The sequence below is a fragment of the Python bivittatus genome, unplaced genomic scaffold, assembly GCF_059951505.1.
Source record: "Python bivittatus isolate LINGU-HERP-01145 unplaced genomic scaffold, Pbiv_v1 ctg000080_np1212, whole genome shotgun sequence".
Lineage (NCBI taxonomy): Eukaryota > Metazoa > Chordata > Lepidosauria > Squamata > Pythonidae > Python > Python bivittatus.
In genome coordinates this window covers 90857078-90867014 of record NW_028277035.1, presented here as the reverse complement: position 1 = coordinate 90867014, position 9937 = coordinate 90857078, and positions in this window count along the sequence as shown.

Below are 9937 nucleotides of genomic sequence, written 5' to 3'. Positions count from 1 at the left end.
AAAACTCTCCTTGATGTTCCCTATTTGCAAATCAGAGAGTCTGCATGATAGAGAAACCTGCTGAAGATTTGTGGTAGGGATTTCTTCCCCCCCAAAATTTTCACCTTCAGAATCAACAGAGACTCCATCAGGGTATCCAGAGCCCCTGAGAGGTATGAAATGCAAGAACAGTTTTGTTTCCTTAAAACCGTTCAGTTCAGAAGAAAATCCAATTGAGAGAGACCACACAAATGTTCTGAGTGTGGGAAACCCTAACCCTAACCCTAACCTTATAAGTCTTATTGGAATTGTGGCTAAGATGTATGCAAAACAGCTTTTGAGTATAATATAAGACTGGGTGATGGAAAAAACAAATCTCTTAGTGGAGGAACAAGCTGCATTTAGATCAGAGCACTTGTCAATAGACAGTTGTTTATTTTGCACCATTTCATAATGAAGCAGGTAATTAAAGGCAAAAACTGTTTACCACCTTCATAGATCTCAGTGTAACTTATGATTCCCTAAGCAGAAACATTCTGTGGAAGAAATCAGCCACCTTAAACATGGAACCCAGACTCTTGCTCCTGGTTAAGTCCCTCTACTCAAACATCCACTTGAAAGTGTGTACAGGTATAAATGGTTCGCTAACTCAGAGTATATCTACCCATAAAGGTATTAGACAGGGTTGTATTCAAGCCCCATGCTTTTTAATCTCTTTGTCGATGATATTCCAGGTTTCCTGTCTGTTTCAGATACTCATATACCAAAGAACCATGATAAATTTATCAATATTCTTTTATATTTATTTATTTTTATTTATATATTAAATTTGTCACCACCCATGTTGCTGAAAAGTGACTCTTATGCTGATGATATGATTCTCATGGCACATTTTCAAATAGCCCCGAGAAGACTGTTGCAAAAGCTAAATACCTACTGCATTCTCAATTCTCTAAACATCAAAAAAACCAAATATAAAGTGATGGTATTTAGCAAAAAGAAAGAAAGAAAGAAAGAAAGAAAGAAAGAAAGAAAGAAAGAAAGAAAGAAAGAGAGAGAGAGAGAGAGAGAAAGAGAGAAAGAAAGAAAGAAAGAAAGAAAGAAAGAAAGAAAGAAAGAAAGAAAGAAAGAAAGAAAGAAATCTAATTGGCAGCTGGATGGGGAGCCTATTGAACAAGTGAATTTTTTCACCTTTTCAGGAGTGGCCTTTACCAACACAGGGTGGTGGGCAAATCATTTTAAAGGAAGCTTCAGTGAGGAATGAGGCAAGTACCAAAAAATTATATGAATTATTTCATTACAATTACCCAGGTACCTGGACCCCCATTTTGGAAGCATTTAGGGCAACAATAGTCCCAGTGCTGACCTATGGCACAGAACTGTGGGGCCTTCCAAAAGCTCCCTCACTTGGGGCTTCTGGGGAAGAAATGACCGACTAAACACAGCTCCGTTCTTTGTGGAGACAACACCCACGGCAATTAGGGGAGTCGGCATTGATCCAGCTCTTCAGAATCATCTCTAGATAAAAGAGTCTGCCAGGATCACCCACAGGGACTCCTTACAGAGACCCCCTGTGAAGAGATTGCAATCTAGCAATCTCTAGCAGGTGGAGTGCTCTGGGAGTTGAGGAAAACATCGAGCCCAAGCTGTGGTGTGGAGCCTTCAAACGGACACCAGATTTGCTTTACTTCCTCTTTTAACTAATATTGCAAACTGCCTGTTTGGCAGTTAAAAACCTCCTGAAAGGCAAGTTGCTGTACATTGGGAGAATTTCCTACTATCCAGGGAAAAAGAAGATTAAAGTAAGTTTAAACATCAAAAAGAAATATTTTAATGTTTGGAAACAGCAAAAGGGAATTAAGAATGTTGATTGGGGCAATTAAGAGGCTAGATGGATTTGAAACAGCTTTTTAAGGACTGTTTCAAATGTTTAACAGAATACAGTAAGTGAATTTGGATTTAACTGCAAGAAAACCTGCCTTGGGAAAGTTTTGCTTCTGAAAATAAACATAACATAAGACAGAGCCTTCAAGGTCAGAAGGAATGGAGGCTAACAACGTATCTCTTTTAATCTAATGGAGTATCCTTCTTTCAAAGAATGTTTAGCTGTTTGGAATCAGTGTGTTCAGGAACTATTTGGAAAACTCGGTCTAACAGAGGTTGTAGAAGAAGAAAAGATTTTACTGGATGAAATAGCTGTGGAGGATGACTTGAACAAGGATTCTAAAATGGACTGTAAAGAAATGCCAGATTATAAGAGAGACATGGAAGATATGGAAAAAGATGCTGTGGATCTGAAGATGAACTCAAAATTGCTTGATTATGACAATTGTGGAATCAAAACGCAGGACCCAAATGCAAAATAATCAAGGCTTCACTGCAGTGTTTATTAGGCAGTGCGCACTGGAGGGGGACCCCACCAAGGGTTAGTGGGAGACCCTCCCCTGCAGGCAAAATGGATGCCCTGATATTTATACAGTTCTACAAGAAGGGGAAGGGAAAAAGAACATATACGTGTACATATTCATATGATGATGCAGGCAGACCACCTAAATGAGCAATACTTCTCAGGTTACTTTGTGCCCTTCTGTTATCTGCTATCTACAAGGACAACTGCTACCTACAGGGAAGAAGAAAAGGAGAAACAAATTAGTTCAAAGTGCCAACTGCCAGGAAGAAGGCAGTTAAGTTGCTATGGGGATGTTTGTGATAAGGAGTTTACAATCAGCTTAGTTCCCACCAGCTTCAAAGGGGCTGCACATGCCTTTATGTTTCAATTTTATTAAGGCGATCCCATTCATCTGAGGCCTCTAAAAACTCACCTCTTTCACCCAAAGGTATATTTTCCTCACAGAATGATATGGAGAAAGAAGCTGTAATGGACTGGAAGAGCGACTTTGAGAATTATCCTATACTGGACACAGAGAAGGGAAATACCAACTCTCTGAAACCTTTTCTGAAAATATTTAGGAAGAGAATGATAAGAGATTGTTATTTGGGGTTTTATTTGGAGAAGAGACTGAAGACTGAGCTTTTCAAAAAGAAGAGAAAGGAATTCAAAGTGGATTTATCAGACCAAGGTTAAATTGTCCATGTTTTGATCTTGGATTGTTAATACTGAATTTTCTTTTCTGACCAGATGAAGATTTATACCTGTAAAAGTGATTTATTTGGTTTAGTTTAAAACACATATGTGATTATTACTGGTCTTTTGTATGCTTAAGGGGAGAGATCTTTTTAGGTTTCACTTCTCAGAAAAAACGTAGAAGCCAAAAAGCAAAACTGACCTTTTTGTTTAAGCTTAAAATTTACAGATTATTATTACTGGCATCCTTAATCCTTTTGCTGATTAGATTGATTGTTGAATATCTTTTATAATTCAGTTATTGTTTAGGGATGAGAAAAGGGATAAAGAGGGTTTCTTTTTTCATAATAATAGAAAAGGTGTTAAGTTACTGTTAATACATATCCTTGTTTGAAGGGAGGGGGAAGTTTCTTTCTTTCTTTCTTTCTTTCTTTCTTTCTTTCTTTCTTTCTTCTTTTCTTTTCTTTTCTTTTCTTTTCTTTTCTTTTTGTTTGTAGGATTTTAGTTCTGTATTAGTTTTGTGTGTATATATCTATATCTATATATATATACACACATACACATACACGTACATACATACTTGTGTGTGTGTGTGTGTATACTCCCTCACTTGAACAAGTTCAGACCCATTTTTGAAGAATCATCCTGGGAAATGACAAGGTCAGCCCCCATGGTCAGAGCAGAAACAGGTACCCGCTCTTTACAGAGGCATTCAGCCATCAAAGTTTTGACCTTATTGGCAGAGGATCCATTCAAAGGAGCCTGAGAGGCTACCCAAAATATTTTTAGCTGAACAAATAAGTATGGCTCAGCCCACCTCCTGGGTAAGCCAGCTTACTAAAGTTACTTTACAACATGGGTTCTCCCCCCAATATTTACTCTCCACTGCCTCCCAGGCAAAGAGAATTTATCTAGAGTCCTAGATATCAGTGCCTAAACAGACATGGGGTTACTGGCAAAAAATAGATCTTTCAATTTGTTGGCTAAGAACAAAACTACTTTCCAAACCAAAAAAATACCTATCAATGAGTTTGACGCAATTCCTAAGAAGGGCCTATTCGAGAGCAAGATTGGAGGTGCTGGATTCCATGGCCAAATATGGGTGCTTCCATCACTTGCCATCTCATGGGAGGACATGTACATGCGTTGTCCCAGTCATCAAAGATATTCCTCTTTTTTTTTTTGATTGTCAACTGTATGCTCCTTTTAGGCTTAGATATTTAAAATCCCTGCTTGAAAGAACAGCCCACTGGACCTAAATAGCAGATTGTCCTATTTCCTCCTGGGCTCTAACGTATCAATTGTGAACAGAACGGCTAAGTTTTTACAAAGAATCCTTTCTATTGAACAGATCAGGGTATCATGTAAAGGCAATGTATTTATCTGAACATTGTATTTAGCACATATGAATTTTATGATTGTATTTTCTTTTGCCTATTTTATCCTGGAAATAGACCTTCTATTTTACCTGTATTGTATTTTCTTTGATACGGTTGTAAGACTAATCAGTCCATAAACTCTCTCTGACTAGGAAGGGGCCTCAAATATACCAGAACAGGGTGGGGAGGAATTAGGCTATTTCCTCTGGCTGCTTAGAGACTGTTCAGTAGGGAAAGTGGGGAACTGCAGGATGCAAGACATGGAATCCTTGAAAATGGGGATAGACATAAACAGAGGTACAGAATTTGGGCAGAGATAAGAAAGCTATTCCTGTCATAGGACTTTATATTTTACTAGCCCCAGTCCTAAAGGACAGACCATGGGAACAGAGGCAGAAGGGAGGAAAAGAGCTAATTTAAGAGGGGGCTGGGAGAGCTAGCCCAAGAAGGTATAGAAAGGGGTCTACATATGGCAGTGGAGGGGAGAGGGAAAGAATGGGTGGAAATTTGAAAGGCAGGTGGGTGAAAAGCTGGAAATTTCACCTATGGGGAGCAGTGGAGAAAGAGTTTGGAGACTCAGGTCAAGAGGAAAATGCTGGAATATGAGGAGAGAAGGTCTGATTGAGGACCTGATCCATGAAGGCAGAAGCCAGCTCCACAAGACTCTGGCAGTGACAGGAGAGAGAGCTGAATGGGAAAGGGATGTGGAGAGAAGTAGTTGGGTTGCTAGATGATTCATTCAATAGCTTAGCATCATCTCAGGGTTCTACTGTACAGTGTGGATACAGATCATGGGTTTATAATGACTTTTTAGGGATATAAGTAAAGTTGCCAAAGGTTGACCACTAGAGGCAGGACATTCTTGTTTCTTCTTGGATGTCCCAGGAAGGAGGGAAGTCATCCCATAGAACTTAAGAGGTGGATGAGGAAAATGAGATTCTGGACTCCAAGGACTGTCCACATATGCTCAGTGCAGATGTCCAACTTAAAGCACATCCCAGACAGATGGTTGCCTAGCCTTGACTTAAATGCATATAATGAAAGGGAATCCTGCCCCTTTCAAGATTCCTGGGTTTACTCTTCAGCTGTTCATGAAATCAAGATTTTTTTCCCCCTAACCCTGGATCAGATTGTCTCTGCCTGTAACATAAATCGATTCTTCATGAGACAGGGGAAGTTAGCATTGCCAGGGTGTGATTCTACTATAGTTAGACCAAGGTAGAAAAGGATTTTTAGTCCTCCAGGAAATACAGATTTTGGGCTGGCCATCTCCTCCATGCCAACCATTTCATCATGGCCTGAGAAGCTCTAAAACTTCCAAATTTGCTCACTGAGCTCAAAGGACATGGACTCTCCCCTCTCCTTTATCAATAACCTTGTGGTTATTGGCTTAGTTTTCATGGTGACCATAGACAGAAAAGTAACTGGTTTTCTCTTTTGTGGAAGAGAGAAGACTTTGAAATAAGTGGCTCTGGTGGTTAGTCAGGACATCTCCCTTACTGGATATACAGTGCTTCTTCTGGGGCATCTGACCTGAATATAGGAAGGGGTCTCATCCCTACCAGGACAGGATGGGAAGGAATTCCAAAGTTCTCACTTGTTAATGAAAATCTGTTCAGTTGTCTGAGCATATCACAAATGTTAGCGTCTTAATAATAGGTTGGATGAGTAAAAGGAAGTAAAACTTTCCTGAATTGGTCCCTTGATGGAACAATTAAACTCTTTAACTGGAAGTACATCCAGAGTCACAAAAAATTGTTTCTCCAGCTGTACATCTGCAGATCAAGTCATACTGAGAGTCCACTGTGATTCTATCTTCCTTTATAATTAGTGAAATTATGGTAATTTATTCTATTTCCAGAAGGGCCTATGGGATGCCTACCAATTCCCATTCCCAGTTATCCCTGAAACCATAGTAAGGACTACTTAGAAACTCCTGATCAAGCAACCTGATAAATATTTGGTATCTCCTCATATAAAAAACTTCAAAATGAGAGCATCTGGTGGGGTTCCAGATGTGCAGGTGTGAAATTTAATGCTGCCCCTTTAACGTGCCAGGCTGCATTTCATCCCTTGATAGAGTCAGTGTGGTTGTGCTCTTGGGTGAGAGAACTGTGCTTCTCCTTAGACAGCTCTGAGACCAAAGACAGTGGCACCTGTCTCAGAGAACTGTAACAGATCTCCACCATGATATCTCAAATGCTGCTGCTGCTTCTCTTGGTGTCCCATTTTCCTTGTGGGACATTGATGACCAAATGTCCACTGAATGTACAAAAAGAGGAAAAAATCATGTTTAATTACTACAAGCCTGGAGACTTCCTGATTAGTGGAATCATATCTGCATGCAGTAGTAATTACCAACCATACATCTTCTCCTTGCCTCCAATTAATACATTTCAAAGGTAATTCCTGATTTGTACTTAACCATGCTAATTGATTTTATCCTTTCCACTGCCTTCTTTTTTAATAAGGAATTATTCCTATTTCCTGGTACCTAGGCACTGTTGATCTGCTCATCCTTTTTTCTCCCGTTTGGTTTAAGGAAAAAGCTTAAGAGTCGATGTGGCCTTGACTGAATCTCTGGGATACCAGGGAGAGTCATCAAAAATCCTTTTAGCAGATGACAAAGAAGTGAGATTCCTTCCCACCATATCTTCTCATTCTCTACAATGCTCTCTATAACCTGCTGCTATTTTACTTTATCTCTTCTCTCTCTTTCTCTCTCTCTCTCCCCCTTTCCTTCCTTCCTTCCTTCCTTCCTTCCTTCCTTCCTTCCTTCCTTCCTTCCTTCCTTCCTTCCTTCCTTCCATCTATCATCTCTAACTATCATCTATCTATCGCTAACCATCCATCCATCCATCCATCCATCTTCTCCCTCTCCTGGGCTGGAGAGCACAGTCCTCCACAATTGGTTAATAGCTCTCTTATAAGATGCTTTAGGTTCCAGAAGGAAGAAGAAGCTGAAATTCAGCTGTGGATGGAGATAGTCCAGCTTCCTGTTTAATTTTTGTTTAAAGTAAAGGAATTAAAAAAAAAAATGAAGAAGTCAGGAGTGTGGCAGACACCAAGGGAGGTGGCCATGGCCATATGGTGTATTGAGACTGTGAAAGGACTTTGATTGGGAAGGGAATTCAAGTGAGACCGAAACCATTTCAGCTTCTTTTTAGGAAGTTGTTAGTTTTATACACCTTCAGGTATATCAATCAATCAAGTTTATTATAGCCCTTAGGCCAGATAGTGTCAAAATATGTAATAATAGCACTATTACATCCTTCTACATGTATGCATGTTTGTATGTATGTGTATGTGTGTGTGTGGTTTACATGTATCAGAAAAACATTAAATATAATAGGGCCTAAAATAGTTAATAAAAATACTAAAATAGATCAAAATAAAATACTATTGTAAAAAATTCCAAACCTTGGTAATGTAGTGTATCATACAGATGGTAGCACGAAACTGGGCAACTTGGATGGATATTTTTGAGTCCTTGTCTGAAAGAAGCAACTTTAAATAAAAATCACATTTCCTACCCAGAAATTTCCTCATGACTGGATATATAAGGGTCTGTCTAGAGTCCTTATATAGGGAGCAACAAAGTAGCATGTGGCTTAGAGTTTCTATTCAGCCTTCCCCACATGGACACAACTGAAGGTGCAGAGGAGTGCCCTTAAAACATCTGAAAGGGGCTGCTGAAGGCAAAGTGAAGGCCTTATGAAATTTCAGAATTGTAATGGATGATAAATGGGAGAATGCAATGAACCCTGTTGGGAGAAAATGAGAAATACTGGGATGTAACACCTTACTCCAATTTGTTTGGAGGTCAATATATCCCAAATTTGTTCTTTAAAGGTGATTCTAGCATGATCAAAACTCAATGAGCACAGACTTTCCATAGAGAAGCCCAGCAATTGAATTTCATCTGAGGCTTTTTTGAAGCTCTAAGGATTGAAACCAATCTCTAAATAGTAATGGGGCTCAGCCTATAGGAAGTGAAATTAACTTTAACCAGAAGGTAAGAAGAAGAAACCATGCCTAGCATCCAGAGAAACTATACCTGTTTCTATACATAGGATGGCACTTTTGACACTTTTTGGAACCATCAAGATTGGCTCTAAGAAACCTATTTTGAATGGTTTCAATAATACTGCCTTGGGACTACTTTGGCTTGAAAGACTTTGCAAGCTGCAGGGATCTAATGGGCTCCTTTTGAATGGTAAATTTTACAATAGCTGAAGAGGTACACTTGCCTGGTAGAAAAAACTCTGAGGTATTTACAGGTGTGCACCTGTTCAATCTGAATCCTATTTGTGGAGTCCTTGGGGTTCTCTGAGCTTGGTTCTTTTCTTGCAAACGTTTCATTACCCAGCTAGGTAACTGAAGATGTTACCTAGCTGGGTAATGAAACATTTGCAAGAAAAGAACCAAGCTCAGAGAACCCCAAGGACTCCACAGTTCGACCCTGAGCTACACATATCCACCTCTATTGAATCCTATTTATTTGCCATTTGTGAATTTTATGAAAGTGTCGGGCAAAAACTAGGGCTTTGGTTTTCTGACAGTTTATTGATAGTTTATGTTCTGTGCAAAACAAAGCTAGAGCCCTAAGTACTTTTCTCATTCCCTCCTGTGAAGTAGACATAATAGCTACATCATCAGCCTACAGTAGGGCTGGAATCCGCGATCAGACAAAATGGGTCGATGATGGGCTGGAACAGCAAGTGTTTGAATTCTGGGATTTAGACATAAATTGAAAAGTAATGGAGCGAATATGCAACCTTGTCTTACTCCTCTAAAAGTTGGGACTGCTTTAGATAAGTGTCTCCAAGGGGTACATCTAATTTTTAGGGAAGTGTTTGAATAAAGTGACTGAATAAGCATGAGCACCCTTTTGTCAATAGTGGAATGTCTCAGACTATCCCACAGTCTCTCCCTTGGTATTAGATCCAAAGCTGACTTAAAATCAACAATGGCTGCCCAAAGGGAAACCCGAAGGGGCGCAGAATATTTTTCTGCTAAATGGTGGAGAACAAACAATGATCTAATGTTGATAGTTCCTCTCTAAATCTGTCCTGTTCTTCAGTAATAATATTTTCATTTTGTACCAAATCCACTAATGTTAGATAGAGAAATCTGGCATAAAGTTTATTTATTGGGTTTAATAAACTAATGGGCCTATAATTTGTAGGGTCCAGTCTATTTCCTTTATTTCTATATATTGGTACAACAATGGCCTGATTCCAATCAGATGGAAATTTTCCTGGGTTATTAACATGCGTGAATAAGGTGGCCAAAACCGGGGCCCACCAATCTTTATTTTCCCTTATTAGTTCTGGGGGGATAAAATCACCTCCAAATGCTTTACCTGGTTTTAGTTGGGCATACCTGGTTTTAGTTGGGCATAAGATCTTTAATCTCATCTATGGACATTGGCGGCCAATCCAGGAGGTCGTTAGAAGAGGGAATCATCTCTGAAATTACAAGAGATTCCCTT